General features: G+C 46.9%; 1 protein-coding gene across 3 annotated transcripts in view; it reads right to left on the reverse strand.

The window, feature by feature from the left end:
* The window catches only part of FBLN2 (fibulin 2), a 93767-nt gene extending 85215 nt beyond the window's left edge, over window positions 1-8552 (reverse strand). The window contains exon 1 of one of the 3 annotated variants that reach the window (XM_068201454.1): window positions 8241-8552. The gene's annotated coding sequence lies outside the window, so the exon portion shown is untranslated. Of the gene's footprint in view, window positions 1-7274; window positions 7344-7672; window positions 7831-8240 lie in introns of those variants that run through there. The other 2 variants (XM_068201455.1, XM_068201456.1) reach the window with 2 other exon arrangements.
* Window positions 8553-20878: the final 12326 nt, after the last annotated feature.

Here is a 20878-nt window from a genome sequence, read left to right on the forward strand (position 1 = left end):
CTCCTTTTTTCCCAGGTCTTAAAAAATGTTTTTGTAGAGAACTTATGTCATTTCTGTAGAAACTTCTGCAATCCACAATGACATTGCATATTTTTTTCAAGTAAAAACAAGCCTCCCAATAAAGAACAAAGAACATCCTTTGTTTCAGACAAAGAATTTCAGGAGAAACCACAAAATGTTCAAGCAAAACATTAAACATTTGATTTTCCACCCATTTTGCCAACAGTCTAAGTTTTCCCATACTTCTAATATCAGTGTCAATAAGGAGGGGAGGGGTCGGGAGGCAGGTCAGATGGATGACAGTCACTCTGCAACTTAAAACCTGCTAATTAAAGAAAGATGAAAATAGGATGTTTTGCAGAAAGCATTTTTTTTCTTTTACTTAGCTTTTCTTTTTAATGAGGAAACAAGACCTGCTTGTTTTATCCATCAGGAAAAAACAGCATTGAGGGAAAACTGGAAGTTTTTACTCAAGTTATTTATTAGAGAAATCCTCGGCTCTGCTCCTGAGAACACCCAGCTCTGCAGCCACCTTAGTCACCAACATGAGAGTCCTCTCCTTTGTTAAGGCCCAAACATTATTGATGGCAGATGTTATTTAGGCTCTTTAAACGAGTTTTCAAAAAGCAGGCTTAAAACCAAATGGAAACATTTCATTTTGAACCCACTGGAGATTATTTGAAACACACACATGCTTGCCTGACACACTTCACTGCCTGTTTGCATAGAATGGTTTAGGTTGGAAGGGACCTAAAGATCATCTAGATCCAACACAATCATCGAGTTCCAATTCCCAGTTAGTGAGGTTTTTCCCAGTGCGAAGCCATCCCTAAGCTGTAGCAGCAACATGGAACTTCATGCAGCTGCATGTTGGAGTGCCACAGTGCCCAGCACTGCACATACACACAATTTACACAATCTCAGTGCTATTTAAACCCTCAGAGGCAAGCAGCCCCAAACCACAGAAACGTAACCAAGAGTTACATATGTCTGGTCTAGACATATGCTTCATCTTCATGGCAAACATTATAAAGTGTTGATTTATTTTTTAAATCGTTACAGAAAGAGAGATTTTAGTAAATTTAAGTAAACCCCAGTCAGGTTCTTTCACTTCACTCTATTTAAATGCAGGAATAGAAGTGATGCACTCAAGTTAACCTGTTTGCCCATACTGGACAGACATTATTAAATGTTCTTTTACACATCTTAAATATTCAGACACTTGCAGCACCCCAGGGCATAGTGTGCTATGTCAACACCTTGAGAAGAATGCAAACATCTTAATAAAAGCAAGGAGAGATTGCTTATCGTGCACTCTTGCTGTTAACATCTGCATTTTACAAAAGCTCGCGAATTATTACACACACTTTCCACAGGACATATCCTCCTGGATATGCAGGCAGCCATGCCAGGAACCAAACAGCGTGTCAGAAAGCAGACTGCATTTTTGGTTTTGCTCTGAAGGCAAATGAATGTTTCCAAGCATTCTGCAGCTCCCCTGAGCAGAGCCATTTAGTCTACTTCACCAGCTCAGAACTCAGGGGTAAATCCCCCAAACCAATCTGCTCTGTATCACATTATATCCTTTCCAAATAGCCATCCAAGTTTTATACATTAATCATACCCAAGCTCCTACACTCAGGATCATCAGACTGGATGTTGTATTGATTGTAGGACAGAGCTCCACATGTGAGGCAGACAAGACCAGAACAGGATGTGCCGTGCCACCAGATGTGAGTGTCCTGGTTAGGAAAACTGAATAAATAAAAAGTTGGCCTCCACAGAGCTGGCAGAGCCTCTGGGCAGGCTCATCTCCTTCAGGTGGATGGAGGAACAGCCTCTCTCAGTCCTCGCTGGTTCACTTCAGGAAAGAAAGAGACAAACCCAAAAGGCAGCAGGATTATCTTCAATAGTCTAGTGGCTAGAGATAATCCGCTTGGCTTTGTCTAAAGCAAATTAGGGAGTGCTCGTGGGAACTGTGCAGAGGCAGTGGCCAGCAGGGCCCAGAGCAGGGGAGGGCTGGCAGTGGTCACTGGGGCCAGGGATCTGCACCAGATGCCCACCCTTGACCCTGGGCTCAGGGGGTTTCAGGAGGTGCACGCCACACCAGTAACTCTGCCCCGCAGAGCTGCTATCATCTTCTCTGCCAACTCCGTTTTGAGCCAATAATACACTTAGAAAAGCAAAACTAGATTAAAAATAAAACAAAATTGGGCTTTGCTATCAAAACTAAAATCTGGCAGCCTGTTCCCATGCAAAATCCTTCACAAGTGATACATTTGTGGAGGACAGCTGGAATAAATCCATGACATTTAATGACATACTAAAAGAAAACCTTAAACAAACAACTTTAAATCATTTGAAATACTACTGTGAGTAGATGAAACTCTGCAACGCTAACATGTTACAATAATTAATCAATTCTAAACAGTGGAGTTTAATTATTTTTTAAAAAATCATTTGCAGAAGTGGGTGTTTTTCCCCATTCCAGACATGTATTTAAAGTAACATTCTCCTGTGAAAAGGTTTCACTTCAGAGTTTTAAATGTATTCTCTCATTCTGATCTGATTTGTGACACCAGCAAGAGTTTTTCCAGCTTTTTTTAAAAAGTAACCTCATTTCCAAAGCCCAGAGCATAGCACAGAAAAGCAGCAGTCCTAGAAGATTTTCTATAAAACACTTCAAATGTGATTGCCACAGAAACTGAGATAACAAATTGCCTTCTAACTTAAATGGGAATTCAGATCTCATAGGCATCCCCTAAACCTCTGTCCATGCATATCCAGTACCATCCTATAAGGTTCACAAATGCTTGGGCAGAACAGGTCTGTCATCCCGTGGGTAAAACAGCTGTTCAGCGGGAATCACACTGAAGGATTTCAGCTGGCCCACCCTGAACACCAGGGACCTGTGGAATTTCCCAGGAGGGACAGCTATGAGCTGGGGGACAGGTACCAAGCTGAGATGATTTAGGACAGCACAGAGTATAAGGGGCACACCTTAAGCTGCTGCTGGCCAAACGGCCCAGCTCTCATTGAGTGAAGCCCAGGGACACACAGACAGTGTCTCCGGGCCGTGGCTACAGCAGGAGCTGGCTGCGGACCAGCAGCTGGCTGGTAGTCCCCCACCACATGTCTGGCAGGAGGGACAGAGGGAACATTCACTGTGCTAGTGCAGACTCAGCTAATTCAAGTCAAAAACAAAGGTGGTTTGAGCTAACCTGGCTGGATTTGCAGTGAGGTGGATTAAGAACACCCATAAGACCCCTTCTGCCAGCTCTGGTGGGGATATAATCTTTTGTGGTTGTATTTTCTATTTCCAAAATTTCATGTATGCCTGCCCCAGGAATTGCTTTTTTTCTCTCTCTCTCCAGCACAAGTCTAGACAAAACTGCATTAAGATCCTTTCTTGACTTATGTGTACAGGTGTAAGGGGTTAGCAGTTACTAAAAGGTTTTCTGGATACAGGAAAAAATGAGCTCCTTGTCTCTGAGGTATTCTCAGTGAGTAGAGTCAGGAGCAAAAACTAGAAATAAACGAAGTTTCATGCCAAGGATCACAAAAAAAAAAAAAAAAAAAAAAAAAAAATTCCTACCAAAATAGGCAGAAAGTCTGTGAGGTGCGGAGGGGCACTGTGTTTGTCAGCCTTCGTGTGACAGAAAGGAGTGTGTGAGGTACCTGCTGGTGGCAGCTCCTGTCGGGGTGCCCGAGCCCAGCGCATGGCAGCTGGCTGTCCGTCTGACTGTGCAGCCAGGGATCCCATCCCTCCCACAGCGCGTTCCTGGCACCGGGCTGGACACTCCCTGCCTGCCTTCATTCATAAAAACCAGCCCACGCTGGGGAAAGCCCCAGGCTCCAGTGCACCCAGCAGTAAATACCAGTGACATCTCTGCTCCAACACACTGCCCTGGCCTCCTCTGCATGCTGAAGTCAGGATCAGTGACAGGGCTTCAACTTCTCCCTGCCTCTGGCTCCAACCCACAGAGCTCCTTAGCAAACAAGACAGACAGGAATGTACGCCTGCCGCAATGCAAAGCAAGGGATGTAATTAACACAGCTTAATTTTCATGAATGGGGGGTTAGGTTTGTAATGCACTAGAATGAAAATGTAGCTCATAAAGTCTTGTCTTGCTCTGGTCATGTTCAGTGGGAGGAGGAGTGGCCAGGCCACAAGTGAGCTGCATTTCTTCATACCTAAGTTTGTTTTGACTGTTTGATTTCCAACAAAAAGACCACAATAACATAAGCAGGAGAAAACAAAACACTTTTCGGAAAGCCCTTTTCCAAGTCTCTTCTGTTTAACTCCTCATCTGTATGAACATGGAATTGGAAAGGACTTCTTAGGATATTAAATACAGGCCCCGGTTACTAAAGGCAACATGTCACTTCCAGCAGAAAGAAAGGTTAATGTTATGCCAGTGAGCTGGAAGGAAATCCAAATTTCTAATGCATGCGAATGGGGGGAAAAGCTAAACAAAAGTGAATGCATGAGCCCATATCACGAGATCAGAGCCTTATTCTAAACATATGGGCTGGTGGCACATCGAAGAGGAGATAAGAGGCACAATAATTAAGAGTCACAGTTCATTCTTTCACTAGGGAACTGCATACAACTAAGAAAAACACCTCAGCATGCTCAGCCCTGGGACAGAGGAGGAAGGGGAGCTCCCAGGGCACTGTGAGGCCACCTGAGATCACAGTGGCCCCGAGGTCAAAGGCTCATTGAAGAGGCAGGCAGGCCCCAGCCAACAGCACTCTGGTTTCTTCTGCTGAACAGCCAGAAGGCAGCTGGAGGAACGCATGTGCCCACTGCAGGTCTTTCAGCAACCACCAAAATCTCTGCAGAATGTAAGACACTTCTGGTTCTGGCACAAGTAGCTAAATCCCACCTTGTACCCACAAACTATGAGAAGAAACTCCCAGGCATGGAAACATTTCCAAAAAACAGTTTGAAAGAGAAGGCCAATCCTGTAAAGATTTCTTATCTCCCTGGATTAAGGAAAGAAGGCAGCAGAGAGAGGTGTGGTTGGCAGGAGGCTTGGTTTGGTTTACAAGGGATGCAAAGTCTGGAGGCACAGGGATGATGGGGAGGGACAGCCAAGGTCCCTTCCATCCCCAGCAGTGTCCATGCAGCCTGTGAGACCCGAGTCACCAGACATGACGGCAGCAAGAGCAACAGGAGAGCTTCCAGTACACACAAAAAAGGCACAAAATCATGGCGTGGAAGCAGCCTGGAGAAGGGCTGTAACCACTCTGCTCCTGCAAATCCAGAGGAAGGGATGTCCTTCTACAGTGCTGGAGGGGTTCTGGCAGCATGGAAGCCCCAGCAGTGTCCCCTCCTGGAACTGTCCAGCAAAACAGTTTCCAGATAGTGCAACACCAGGACTCCATCCCAGCCAGGGACAGATGATCAGATGCAGAAGATGCCACTTCCTGACTGTGCTGCTGCTCCATTGCCATCTACCACCCGAGCCCCAAAAAGCCTGGAGGGCTCTACCTCACACACCTGCAGGAGTGAAGCTGCACTCAGGAGCACTCTGGTGAGGCTCCCTGGGAGCTCACAAGCCTCTTCCAGTGGGATCCCGCTGATCCTCAGCCACACTCACCCCCCCCCGGCCCCCAGAGATGGGGGTTGTTGTTGCCCTCCCACGAGCTCATGCCTGAGCGGGACAGAAAGAGCTTTGTTTGGAATGTCATCTTTAATGCCACCAAGCACTGCTGGGGACTCTGCCCAACATCACCTCTCAGAGGCCACCTACACTCAGCGCACAAAACTGCAGAACACCATTTCTTCCAGCTTCGAGCAGATCAGAGAAATTTAGAAGTGTATAATATCACATGATCATCTAATGCAACTGGAAAGGTATTAAAGTGGATGGATGGACAGATGGACGGAAAGTAAAGATAGATCTCTTCAGTCACCAAAACTGATTTACACTAAAAGAAAACCATTATTCCTAGTATTTATATACACTGCAAGGCTACTGTTTACTTATTATTTATTCCAGTGTCACTTGCAGAATAGCCTGATGCAGTGTGCTCAGACCAGCAGTCCCACAGAAGGGGGGTCCCTGAGGAGCTCCCAGGGCGAAGAGCTCCACGGCTTTGCCATCGGTTTCTTGTCTTTAGTGGAAAAGTTAAAGCTCCAGGCTCTACACTAAACTCAATAAACCCTGTTCAGAGCACTGCCTTTGTGACATAATACATTGATGCAATTAAAATAGCATGGCTCCCGAAGAGTAAGGCCGCACCAGGAAAGCTTTGCCAACAAAGCAATGCCAATTAAGAGTGTGATTTTTGGAATATATTTTTAGGCCAACATCAGCCCTATTAATGCTGGTGTAACTGTCTTCAAAGTGATTTTTGAAGGTTCAGCTGACGCCACTTGGGAGAAGAACTAGTTAAAAGACTAGGGTTTGGCCTCTATAGGCTCCATTCTGTCATTAGGGGAAAATCTTTCTTAATAAAACTAATTTCATCCATTCCACTAATAAGGGGGGTTTATGTCCAAAATCTTCTCAGACAATTTTAAACTCATTAAATGTACAGCACGAGCTGTAGTTTTTGTTGCTAAATGACATAAGCTACAAGAGAAGCCACGTTTATGGGATGTGCCCATAGCTTCCGTTTGCATTCCGTTTGCATCGGGATACCTAAAGCAAGAATGTGTCATGAAGAGGAGCAGGAAAGGAGAGAACTCAGGTGCTGATGATCTGTTAGAAAACCACACAAACTCCAAACACCGCCCCTCTGCTCATTGACTGTAGGTGCAAAGAAACCAAACTCGACGCTAATATAACTTGGCAATAACGGCAACTTTCCTTTCCAAAGAAAACCAAAGGTTGAGAGAGAAAATTCGATACCACTGGGGCACACACCAGCTCCAAGGCCCGCCCTGCAGGTGTTACACACCGTGCGCCCAAACCCTCCTCCTCTGACCTCATCCCCGGGGCGGCTCAGCTCGGGGCGACCGCCAGGCTCCTGCACAAGGCTCTGAGCGATAGGGGGAGAGATAAGGTGAGGGGAGGCACGGGGGCCGAGAACCGGCTGGCTTTGGCTCAGCCCTGCACGCACTCAGTGATTGTGCGGCCGGCAGCTCGATTTCTCCAGTGATCCTACGAGCCTGGTCCCCCAGCCATCCCCAGCACATCCCTCCCCCGTCCCCGCGGCGCTCCCGGCACAGCCCCCGCTCCATTTTAACGCCGCTCACTCCAGAAATCCGAGCATACCAGCAAGAGCAGGCAGAGAGCGCTTTTCTTAGCTCTGCCATATACCTTCTCCTCTTCCTTTCGAACTTCCCATTGGATTGCAAGCCTGCACGACTCGGTGGACGCGTTTGAGGAGCAATCTGTCCAGCTCTCCCTCCGGCCAAATGACATTTGCTTTGCAAACACTCCCCCCGCCCCGCGGGCTGCTCTCGCCTCCACCCAGTGAGTTGTTTGCAATAAACCAACAGCTCCGAAACATCCATAGCAACTTTTTTTCCTTTGACAATTTGCCGCTTTCAAACCAAAAGGAAAAAAAAAAAAAAAAAAAAAAAAAGAGAGAGAGAGAGAGAGAGGAACAGCGTAAGGAAATATCCGCGTGTTTGTCCCGGAAAGGGCTCTGGCAGCGGGCTGCAGCGGGCTCCGGGAGCGCCCGGGGCTCCGCGCCCGCGCTGCCCCGCACTTACCGGGCCGCGCCGCGCCGCTCGCTCCGCTCCGCTCCGCGGGGAAGGGGCCGCGGGACCCCGGGGCCAGAGGGAGGGGCCGGAAAGCGGCGCCGGGGCCGAGCGGCGCCGGGGTTTGTCCAACCTGACAGCGGCCGGGCGGGACGGCAGCCCCGCGGCCCGACGCGCCGGGACAGTGGGATGGGATGGGATGGGATGGGATGGGATGGGATGGGATGGGATGGGATGGGATGGGATGGGATGGGGATGGGATGGGATGGGATTGGGATGGGATGGGATGGGATGGGATGGGATGGGATGGGATGGGATGGGATGGGATGGGAGGCTCACGGGGACAGGAGCAGCCCCCAGACGGGCTCCTGGGGACCGCAGCTACAAAGGAAAAGGAAAAGCCGGGGGTGAGCGGTGAGCGCCGCGCCTGCCCCGGGGCTGAGGGGCCTCACCTGGCTCTGCTCAGGTTAACGCCGCTCTGTCGACCAAAGGTGGCTTTGAGATTGTACTATAAGAAGGGCTTTTCAATTTCTTTTTGTCCCACAGCTGCTTACTGAGATGTAAGTAGCCCCAAACTCACCTGGCCGTAAGCCCTCAGGGAAGCGCTTGGTGCTCGGCCGCCGATGTGCTCATCGAGAGCGTCCCGTTGTTGTCGTGTGACAATAGCGACTGTTTATAGAAACCCATCCTGGGATAAATTAGAGACAAGTCCCTCGGACGAACCAAGTCCCTGCAACAAACACTATGTCATCGGGAAAGCATCCCTCCTCAGAGGGTCTCGGGAATAAGCTCGGTGCTGCTCCCTGCCAGACAGCGGGCTGTGCCTGTGAGCTCAGGGGGCTCAGCCAGAGGGAGCCGCTCGTCCTGCATCGAGAGCTCGGGCACCTCTCTTTGGGCACCAGGCTCGGCTTCCCCCTGCCTTTCTATCCCTTCAGTACCAGCTGTTTCCAGCCGGGCCCTCGGGCCAGCCCTGGAGCTCTGTCCCACAGCTGGGATGTTTTCACACTGAAGGGCTCTTCTATCTTCTCGGGCATTTGATTATGGGAAGGAGAGACCCTGTTTGGTGCCCGCCGGAGCTGTTGGCAGGACAGCTCTGCCCAAGCCAGCAGGGAAGAACAGCAGGAGCACGGCAGTGTCCCGCCAAGGCCACCTGTCCAGCCCGCATCCCAGCAGCACCAGCCTGGCTTGGCCTGGGGACAGCTGCAAACAGCTGGTGGAGGCACCAGAGCATCCATGGCCTGGCTGCCAGCTTTGCATCTCCCAACAGCCAAGGGATGCAGCAGAATCCACTGCTACCGTCAGAGGTGGGAGCTCCCCGCAGTGCTTGGTCACCTTCCTCCTCTCATGGCAGAGTCAGCCTGGCCCAGTCTACGACACTATAAATGAAACACTTGAGGAAACTTTGGAGCTGGGCCTTGCTCTCAACTCCCATTCACAGGCAAGACTGAACTCTGCACAGACAAAATGTGCATACAATTAGGGAAAAGTAGCAGGGTAAGAGTTTCCATTTCTGAAAATGTGGTATCCTGTCTCCAACACGGCCAGTGCTTGGGAAAGTGGGACTGTGTTATTGTGTGATGCTGCAGTGTATGTGGGAAGGGTCCCGCCGATTGCTGCTGGGCACCCTGAGGGATGGACCAGCTACACAAAATCATTGTGTAACTTTAGCCAGAGAGAAAAATGCTATTTACTTTGTAAGCAAACAATCAGCCCTCCCAAAATGTTCCTACACAGTCTTGAATTTCATCTGGAGGAAAAATGAAAGCATAGAAGGAGTAGAGGACTCTGATTTCTTTCTCCCTCTGTGGAGACGCAGTGTGAGCACTACTGCTCTGAAAGCAGGGTTACAGTTCCCTTAAATTGTCTGGTGACAGCCCATGAGTGCCCCTTGCTGGCCCCCATTGTGGCAGGAGCAGAGGGGAGCAGCAGAGCTGGAGTAATGCTTTACCTGGGTTTGCACTGAGACTGGGACTGAGCTGACAGCAAGCCCACATCTGCCAGCTCAACACCCTGAGCTGTGTGTTTGAGGAACACCAGGAGAGACCAAAGGTGTCAGGACTGTGATAAAACTAAAACAGGAATTACAGGAGACTCCCAAAATCACTGCAGCAGCTTTTACTGTCAAAGCCATGATGCCCTAAGCAAGGTAAAGTCTGTAGGCAGGTTTAAATTCTTTCATCAGACCAATTGATGCACATGGGAAATACTTTCAGGCACCCAAATCCTTCTCAGATCGAAGAGGGGGTAGAAGCTGCACCTCACCAGAGCACCACACACCTGGATAAACTCAGGAAGTCCTAAACCTAACCCAAAAATTGGAGCCCTATGCTGGTGGCCTGTCCTCAGGCAGCACTTTCACCCAGTTTATCCAAGTAAAAAAATTACTGTTTCTGAGCCATACTTTTAACAACATAAGATCACTGAAAATATTTTGCTTTTACTTCAAGTGACACTGAAGAACTAATACATCCAGGATTTAATGAAGTGAGGCTAAATGGAAATATCCATCATTTCTGAATGAAAGAAAACCGACAACATTGTCTGGGGACTGAAAAGATAAGACAGGTCCTGTGAATCCACACAAAGACACAGCAGACATCCTCATGGGTGGGATAAGCACATACCCACTCAGGGACTAGCTTTGGCAAGCAAAACTCTTTGGAAGTCTGGTTTCAGGAGAAAAGTTTGGATTTGAATCCAGCCTTTTTTTTTTTTTTTTTTAATCTTTTTTTTTTTATCTCCAACTCTCCTGAAGCTCTGAGCTCTACACATAAGGAGAGAGGGTAGCACTGTCCCCTTCCAAGGGACAAGCAGGGAACCAGAGCACAGAGAAACCTCTGTACATGGGGTGTTAATCCTTGACCCACCTAGAAACAACTTATTTTCCAAATAAAAGCCCCACAGAAGTGGAACCAAACCAGAAGAGAAAAGATGTGCCATTTTAAAATTCTAGAGCTAAGATAACAAAAACAAAAAAGTCTCTAGTGATTCCTAAGCAACAAAATGTCCTAATTGCAGACCGGTGGAATGACACCACCGGTGTCATCTGCCCCTTTCTTCTGCCCCTGTAAATTGTAGGACCTGTTTTGCCACATCTCTTCTGTGACCCTGCCTTCACATGGCTCTGGCATTCCCACTTTAAAGTGGTGCTACTCTGGTTGAATAGCCATGGAGCAGAGCAGCCTCAGACTGAAATATTTGTTTGCGTGTCCTCATCCAACCACAGTTTTTCAGATTTTGGGAAGATGTCACAAAGCAACAGAAAACAATGCCCCCTTGGCCAAAGTCAGACCACTCCACAGCGTGCCTTTCATTGCAGTGTATGGTTGAGAAACGTAAGAAATGCACAGCTCACACGGGAAAAGCTTTCAGCAGATGTTGCTGCTTTAAAATACCAGAGAGCCACCATTCTAGCACATTTCATACAAGAGAAATCGACTAGCTCAATCCAAACAAATCCATGACAGTCTATGTTACTCTGAGAAGCCATGCAGAAAAGCTCACACCATTCTGGGGATCTCTGATCACCACAACTTGTAAAGGTTTGCTGCAACCTGCACAGCTGAACTTGTGACAGGGAAAAGGTAAAGAAGCAGCTTACTGGAGAAGATTCCTGCAGTGTGAAAAGTACCCACAGTAATTACTCTGTTTCTGAGCCATATTTTTAAAAACATAAGATCATTTAAAATATTTTGCTTTGACTTCAAGTGACACTGAAGAACTAATACAACCAAGATTTAATGAAGTGAGGCTAAATGGAAATACTCATCATTTCTGAATGAAAGAAAACCACAGTTTAGGAGGGAAACAGCATCTTCCTTTCCTTATCATCAGCCAATTTTTCTGCAGGTATTCGGTCACATTCACTCTCTGCTACACCCATTCAGTGCCCTGAGAGGAAATCAGGTTGTACATGTGAAACAGAGTAAAGCCTAATTCTTCAAGCCAGGAGCGAGCATGCCTGACAGTGACTTGCCATTAATTTAATGTACTGGCAAGGCAAGGGCACTTAAAAGCAGCATTTGATAAAGTATTCTTTCAGATTCTGACATTTTACTGCCAGTGTCTGAGAAATGTACCCAAATCTAACATCAAAAGGCTCTTCAAGGGAAATAGCAGGAAAATTATCTTTATCATGGAACCTGATTTGAAACTGCTCCTGGTTCTCAAACTTTTTCACCACTAGTAATTGATGGAAATCAGCTCTCTGACACCAGCCGATGTCACCTCAGTGAGGAACTTGCAGTTGGCAAAGGCTGCAAGGACAGCCAAGGCGAGCCCTCCGTGCAGAAAGAGCCCCTCTGCCAGGCCTGGTTATCTTCAGTTTTATCACACGTAAAGCTGCCAAGAAACCCAAACCAAGCACATCAGACACACTTTAGCTTGGACCGATTCCCAAATATGCAGTAGAGGCTCAAGTCTGACATCCATACAGGTGTGCAGTGAGCAGGCAGAGTGGTGTTTTTTCCCAGTCTATCTCCCATTTCCTCCTGGCCATCCCAGCTCCTCTCACTGGATCCGCTGTACCTGAACATTTTGAGAGTGAGGAAGTTGAAGATGTAACTGAAACAATGTATTTCTTTTTATTGTTTTCTCTTTTGGAACTGTCAGTATTGACCTTGAAAGTTTTCAAAGAACAGGGGAAGCTCTGGTTCTTTGTGTGGTGGATGAGCTGACTAATGCAGACTGTCAAAATCCACTTTAGATTTGCTGCAGCAGGTTGTAAACAAAACAAATACCCGAGATAAGAGTGACCACCAGCAGGCTGCATCCCATGGAGCCACCGTGACTGCCGTTATGACTCTGAAATATGCTCCTAATTTAGAAAGGATAAAGTATTGAAAACCCATTTCAGCAGGACTTTACAAACATTTAAGCTTGCCAACCAGGACCCAGAGCCCATGGGCTCTTTCTGTGTGGGCTGTTTTTATGTGGCTTTTTTGCACCCACACCCAGCTCTGCTCCATCAGCAGGATCCTCTGTGGGTGCAGAGATCTGTCAGCTGGGTATGGCAGAGGGTAGGACACAGGAGAGACTCCAGTGGGAAAGCCAGAAGGGATGCAGAGAGGAGGAAGATGGGAAAGAGGAGGAAGTCTATAACTTTGTAAAGGCATCATTCTGAGCCTGGATAGTCCCACCTGGATTCCAGCTGCGAGTTCACCTCCCCTGTAACACACTCCATTACCCACCCAAAATGAGTGGATTGTGTTTTCATCCCTGAGGTGACGTGTGATTTCCATCTGCTGTTTCTGCATTTCACTGCACAGGAAGTCTCATCTCCCAGGCTCTGCTTTTCTGTCTGGAGTTCCCTGCTGCCTTTGCCCACTCACTGCACTACCAGAAAATTGCCAGAAACGTCAGCCCTTCAAAACCACTCAAATCATGAACAGGACTATCTCTGTCTCATCCCAGTGCTCACACACATGGAGGGAAACACTGCTTAAGCCTGCCACAGCTCCCTGCTCTGCAGCAGGATCTCAAATCCCAGCAGCACTTCACACCACCTCGTTAATGAGGCTGGGGCTTTGAGTCATCCCCTCCAATCCCCGGTGCTGCTCTGTCCTCACACACACAAGTCTGTCCCAGGCAGCACCTGCATTTTGGAGAGGAGCCTGCTGTGAGCCCAGCCAGGTGACACACAGGACAAAGGAGGGGCTGTCACTGCTGAGGAGAGATTTCCAGCTCAGCCCACACAGGCAGAGACCTGCTGCCAGTGAGTGTGGGTCGTTGGCAAGCTGGAAGGTACAGCAAGGTCCCATTTGACAAAGGAGTGCATAAACCCTTAAAATTACTCATCACAGAACATTGTTTTCCTCTGGTGAATGGCTTAAGTAAAAATGTTTGCACTAAGGCCAAGAATGCAGGGTCTGAGGCCAGGCAACATCCTGCAATGGTAATAAATACCTACTACACAAATAAACTACCAGAATGGCTGTTTCCCCAGATGTCATGAAGTTACCCTGTGCACAAGCTGCTCTTTGATGCTGCCTGCTCTCCCAGCCTCAGGCTCGCAGCACCCCTGCCACAGAAAACCAGTTTCCTGTTAAAATAAACCCAATTGGGATAGAAACTAAAGTGGTGTTATTGAATATGCAGTTATTGTCACTGCTGTTGCCTAACTTCTTTGAAAATGCACATGATCCAAAGCAAAAAGCAAAGCTGTGTTTTGAGTGCTCTGGGAAAAGGGGTGACAGTCACCAAGTGCTGGCAGACCAGCTCTGTCCTCCAGCCAGAAGGAAGGCCTCACATTAGAGGCTTTGCGAAGGATAAGGTGTGGAGCTAATAAAAACTTGAACCAGCCTCGAAAGCTGATGATTAAATCTTGGAAAGCTGAAGGCCATGTGAGCTGGTTAGTTCTGACTTGTGCCGTGATGGATCTCTAAAAACATGTGAAAGTTATCATCTCATGAGGCAAACATCCCTGTTGTTGGGCAGCACAGTCGCACAGACAGCCAAATTCTGAACAAAACCAGCTCACGAGCCCCACAGGGACTATTTGGACATCTCATCCTGCACAAATATACCCAGTTCACACAAAATCATCTCCATTCAAAGTTAAAAGTTACTCCTAATGTTATCTGCTCTGGAAAACCCAACTGCAATGCTTCATTTTCTGTTTTTCCACTATAGCTGAAACTGCAGCACTGGGGCTGGATCCATGCAAGAGGCATCCACGTACAGCACATATTTCCTTGCTGAATTTATGGGTGCTGCTGTGCAGGAATATAACAGGGCTGGAATGCCATGCAGCCCTGGCTAGCTCATGCTCAAAGGCTAGCCCATGATTGCCTTGGACATGGTTCCAGTTCCTACTGAAGGGAATAGCTGACCCTATAAATCAGACAGCAGCAACGCCCCTGTCACAGCTGTCTCCAGTTTCTCTCCTGAAATTTGGCTGGGTGTTTACTTTGAGATTCAGAGCACACATGTAAACTGTTTAGGGATATTCCTATATCCCTGTTTCTCATTAAAAGTGCCAGAGAGAATGAAAAATGTGGCCCATTAGTGTTATAACCATCAGAAAGAAAAAAAAAATAGGAAAAAAAACTCTGCAGTGAGGGTTTGACCCGTAGTAGCCCAGTCTGCTTCCTCAGCATGTTCCAGTTTCTGGGGCAGTGCTGCTCTGGAGAGGTTTTCAGGCAGCAGTGGGCAGATCCCTGCTGCCCACAGGTCCCACTCCAATGGTCTCCAGTGTAAGCTGTGAACATCTCTGGGAGAAATAAAGGGTCTGCAGAAAACTGTGTTTGTTTATTGTTGCCCTTAAGGTAAGATCTGAACAATGGGACTACCAAAGCCCTGGAGTAGCTGCTCATCAGCACAGACCCCTCGTGCCACGCTGCTTTCTTGCTTTCTTCTTTGGAAACCCCTTCAGAGCAGGGTGGCAGTTTCCATTTCTTATGGTTTCCACACACAAAAAGGATCCATTTTCTCTGTTCCTGAGGCTGAGGGAGCAGAGAAAGGTTAAAATGCCACAGGGCTGTGAGGAAAGAAGTGTCAGAAGCAGCCCACTGACACTCAGGAGAGAGGAAAGGGAGGAAGGTGTTTTATGTTTTTGTGTCTGACCATCTCTATTTTTATCAGCAATAAATTAAACTGATTTTCCCCCAAACTGCTAATGCTTCTGTGGCAAATCAGCACCACTCACAGAGAAACTGGAAAAGATAATGGATATTTCCCTCTTCAGTGTTATCTACACAGAGTAGCACAAAGTGTAGTTAGGAATTAGTGCCACAAACAGAGAGCCTGGTGGCATTTTTGAAGAGAGTGGCCACAGCTCCTCACAAGTCCCAGACAAATCCCAGGACCAGCACCCTATATCCCACCCATCCCGAGGAGATGCCCTCAAGGTGTGGGGAAATCGCTTCTCTAGCATAGAAGGGAGCTCTGATGTTTAACCAGAGCTTGGGAGCAGCTAAGGGATCCTCCGGAGCCAAGGACAGTCACATTCCCACCTCTGCACCCAGGAACTGGTTTGCAGTGAGAAGTGTTCCAGCAGACCTTCAGCAGTCTCCACAGGAGGCTCAGAAGGGCTACATCTAACAGCTACTTTGCTGTTAGTTAAGATTTTTTTTTATTTTAATGAGACTTATCTGTGTGCAAAAAAGCTTTTTGCAGAAAGAGTGTGTGGGTTTGAGGAGTGGGAGAGAGCTGTGACTAGATTCAAGTCCTCCAGCAATAACCAACAGTCTGCCCAAGATGTAAATTCATCCTTTTAGCACTGAGATCTTTAGAAGGTGTGGAGACCTGAGCTGATACTGGCTTTTTTTTTTTTGTTCTGTGTAGACTGTTATCTTCAAATAATAAACCAACACTTTGCCTTATGCAAGGCAATGAAGAACAGTGAAAATAGCCTTTATCACCTACGTTCTTGTTATGTGGCATCAACACAGCATTTAATAAAAAGCATCTTGATACAATAATAGTTTGAAGTTTATTTTCCAAACAGAACTGTTGTTTGCCTAGAGTAATGTAAATTTGCAGTTCTCCTTTACTCTTCACAGATGATGAGAGAAAAAGATCTTAGGACCTCCCCAAAGGAGAGATTTAATTGTAAAACAAAGCAGTAAGTATGACATTTAGCTGAGGCTGTAAAGGCTACAGTAATTAAAAAAGACTAAAACATATGGTGCACTTCATGAGGCTGGTTAATATCAGATCCCAAACTGAACCTTTTGGGTGTGTGAGAAGAAACAGGAAAATGCAGCTATTCTCCTCTATCCTGAACCATAAAAAAAGTCTTTGCTGTAGTCCTCGTGGAGCAGGAATGACACTCCCATCTTAATTCACTTACTCTGGAGGAGGGGGATTTCCTTTCACATGCCAAGCGAGATATAGGCAACTGCTGTGATCTGTTAATGCATTTATGAGATTATATGATTGATGCATGATATGATTGATATGATATGATATGATATGATATGATATGATATGATATGATATGATATGATATATATTATAGATATGATATGAGGGAAGGAGATTGTCCTCAGTGGTTTGTAATGGCCTGGCAGCATGAGATAGTGCCACACTTGGCCGGAGAAGTGTCTGATAAGTAACACTTAGGTCACACTTGGAGCATCCTCCCTAAGCCCACGTGCTGGGTCATATTTCAGCGATTGGAGGAGCGCTGTGGACCACAAGGAGCCCTTTGCAGCAGGCACCAAGCTGGAGATGTTGCAATGTGGTCAAATCCCAGAACAGCACAGATAGAAACAAAACAAACACAAGCCATAACAACAACTTGTGTAACCAGATCATGCAGAGGAGCTGGGAGCCACATCCCTAGCTGGTGCTAACCAGCACAGCTCTTTCTACACTCAGTTTCTCTATTTTGGGTTTAGCTTTAAAGCTGTACCTTCCCACTTCAACATGCAGAAATCTATAAACTCTGGGCTACCAGCCTGAAACCGTGTTTTGTGAAAATCTCTGCTCAGTTGAAACCCACAAATGTCTTTTCCAAACATTTCTATCTCTTAATGCTGTGTCTGCTAGGTGTAGAGTCTGTTTCTATCAGTGTGTCCACACCTACTGCCCAGCACAGCCCTCCACCTGAGAGGGCACTGGCAGTTGAACTCAATCTGATGAGCACTCACAGCTTTGTGCCCTTCAGGAAGATAGTCCAAAGGGAAGCCAAGGAAAAGGGTGTCTCTTCTTTTTCCGTTCCCTGAAGGGGAGGTCAGAAAAATAAGAATATCGTCAAAAGGCAAAAATACATATCTATGAGAAGAAAAGCAGATAAGAAAACACATCTGACTGCCCTGGAGCCAAACTTTATTTAGCATCCTCAGCTTGCTCCCATAACCCAGGCATGTGATATATTGTAGAATCACAGAATGTTTAGGGTTGGAAGAGACCTTAAAGCCTATTGGCCCCAAATTCACAATACAAATCTTAATCACAAGCAGCAGCACCCATGAGCCTGTGCTATCACAACCATGCCTGGTGTAATGACAGCCTCTCACAGGCAGAGTGGCTGCTCCACCCCACACAAACGCAGCTGGGAGCTCCATTCACTCAAAGCGGCACGTTCTAAGGCAAGGAGAGGGATTTTGGCACGTTTTCTCAGGTGGGATGCCTGAACCTCATAGCCGTCTGCCAGCACTATGTATAAGACATAATTTGCCCGATTAAATTATGTCACTGGTGGAGAAAGGTGGGCTGATCTTGCAGACCTGCAAAGCAATAAATGTGAGTTCCAGCAGAAATCGAGAGCAAGTGCATTGCAACGAGTAGCCCAAACCTTTCACAAAGGAGTGAAAATTCTCCCTGAGTTACACCTTTGCTGAAAAATAATAGCAAGCTCATTCATGCTGGTGGTTTGTTTCTCCTTACTTTTTTTTTTCTCTTCTGTACAAGTAATATGGAAACAGAAGAAAGAGGATAATTTCTCTGGTACTGAAGTGCTTTCTGACTGCAATTATTTCTGGATTCCCCAAACCCAGCATTTGCAGTTTGATCCCAGGAGAAAAATATGTACTTTGTATTTTTAGGAAAAAACCCCCTCCGATTAATTTGTGCAGATTTGTATATAAGTGACTTTGTATATAAGTGACTATATAAGTGACTTTCTCAGCATCCATCGTGATGGCAAGTCTGGTTTGTGACTCCCAGCTGTCTGTGGTCTCCAGGAATCACAGTAGCCTCTAGGAGTTCTCTCCAGTTGGGTTTGCTTTGTTTGTGTCTCAGCTCAAAGGCAAAATATGTTCTCTTCTACCAGATGCCTTATTTAGATGTGATTTACATACGGGAGAAAAGCCTGAGAAATATCAATATTTGCATTTTAAACATGATTTCAGGATGTCTGTCGTGGCTCATTCATCTGCTTTTTGGCTCTTGCATGTATTTAGTTCACTCTTCTTTGACTGCACAAGCATATGTGTCTCATTAGCTTAATGACATGTTTATTTATCCTTCATCCTTGCTGGCACTTTTTATCTGCAGGACAGGGGCTGTTAGGTGAGCTGTGTTGATATTCACAATTATCCTCATCATAGCTAACCTGATTAGCAGGTCATTGATCCCAAGGAGACTTTAGGTGATGATCATCTTTGTTTGGCTCTTTTCAGGTCAGACGTGGCACCTTTGTGCCAAGCAGAGGCTTTGGAGAAGGAAGGCATCGAGGATAGCTGAACTGTTTCCTGAAGGTGCCTCAGGACTCGTGGCCTCCAGGTTTTCATGTTCTGGGTGGGTTGTCTCAGGTCCAATGAGACCCCAGAAAGAAACATCCCTCCTGCTGGATGAGATCACATCCTGCTCGAGCAACGGGGCAAAGCCCAGAGGGGAGGGAGGAGCAGCCTCCCCAGGTGCCGGGAGTCCCCATCTTAACACAGGCACCATGTGTGCTACTCAGTGTCCCAGGGGACACTGGGGTGTCACAGGTGCTTCCCTGGAGCCCAGGGCAACCCCCAGAGCAGTTACTCTGTAGGTGCCATGGCCACCTCCAGCTTTGGTTTAAGCTCCATGACAATTTTCCCTTGATGTCTCTGCAGGTTCCCTAATCCCCTCAGTGAGTTCCACAGGACCATGGCTCTGAGTGACAGAATAGCAGATATTTTACCTCGTCCCTGAAGGAAAAGAGCTATAGGTACATAAAATCATTAAATTACTAAGCCAGCTCCTGGGACACATTAAAAAACTGTGTGCTTAGATAATGTTCAACAGCCTCAGAACCCGCAGAGAGAAGGTGGGAAAGGAAGAAGTGCTGCTTGGAAAAGCTCCTGAGGAAACAAAGCAGCTGTCTGCGCAAAGGAAGTTCTGCCACAGCCATTTAACACTCCAGGCTGAGCCCACAAGCTCAGGAAATGCGTGGGTAGTTCACCACTTACCGAGTCAGAGAGTCATGAAGCGTCCTGAGCGGGAAGGGACGCACCAAGAATGTCAAGTCCAACTCCTGGCTCTGCACAGGACCCCCAGGGTTCCCACCACGAGCCTGAGAGCATTGTCCAAACTTTCCTTGAACCCTGGTAGACTCGGTGGCCTAGGTGTTGTGTGTATTTCACCACCCCAGACCTGTGCAACATTTGGAGGAACACTCCCAGCAAGTCTCATTTGTCACCCTAATCCAACGGGTAAAAACAATAAAGCAGCTTTGACTGTCCATACAAATTGTTTACTTTACTACTTCCATGGCTATTTGTACTTCTCCTCTTACCTGTCTTGCAGCCTGGGCGATGACAGATCTGGAGACAGGACCCCTCCAGCACTGCCCTGCACCACCTGCCCCTCTGCTGCTGTCACCTGGCTGGGGCTGCTGTCACAGACTTCATTTTCACAGCAAATCCCTGTGGTGGCAACACTGTCGAAGCATTAACATCCCCTTGACATGCCAGAATTGAGAAAATTGTTGAAAACTGCAGCTACTGAATTTCCTGGCTCATCAAGTGGTGCTGAACAGCCTTCCCCTCCACCTTCAGATTTCACACTGGAGTCTCTCACTTTATCTTTCTGTAGTTCCATTGCTGCTGAGGAGTTTTAACTGTGCAGCAGGTTATAGTGATGGAGAGTTGGTTTAAAAGCTCCACAAACCCCCTGCCACTGGGGCTTTCTAGCTTTTCACGTGCCTTCGTTGTGCCTCCCAAATTCCATCTGATAAGCTGCCAAAATTATCTTCTGATTTAAAGTCTGCTTTGTACATGATACACAAGAGCATCATTTCCAAAAAAACCCAAATTTGTAGCATAAAGAGAAATAACACATGAGAAGGATTAAATAGAAAACTGGTTGTGTTTCAAGAAATTGGTGCCGTGACATAGAGCCAGCAGCTCCCAAAAGCAGAGATACTTTCCTTTCAGATTTCTTCATATAGCCAGCAGGGATATCTATTATAAGTAATTCCACTAAAATATATATTAAAAAAAAAAAAAGAAAAAAAGAAAAAAAAATGCACCCTCCAAACTAAAGTCTTCTATATGCAAGGGCAAATTTAGATTATAAGTTTTTACAGCAAAATTCACTCTGCTGCAGAAGGAATGCCCGTGGGGCCCAGGGATTACACGGCTTATCCAACCTGTCCTACTCCCTCTTCCCCCCTGCTTCTGCATCTCCCACACGAGAGGCTCCACCAGCTCAGGGTGCTCGAGCTCACAGGAGTCCGCAGCCCCGTGGGACTTAGGAATGCTCAGAGACCCATTTCCACTTAGCTCAGAGAGGCAAAGCAGAGCTCTGAGCGTTTCCTCACGGGGATGGCTGGGTTTGCACACATCACTGCTTCCATCCTAG

Source organism: Anomalospiza imberbis, chromosome 11 (genome assembly GCF_031753505.1).
Source record: "Anomalospiza imberbis isolate Cuckoo-Finch-1a 21T00152 chromosome 11, ASM3175350v1, whole genome shotgun sequence".
NCBI lineage: Eukaryota > Metazoa > Chordata > Aves > Passeriformes > Viduidae > Anomalospiza > Anomalospiza imberbis.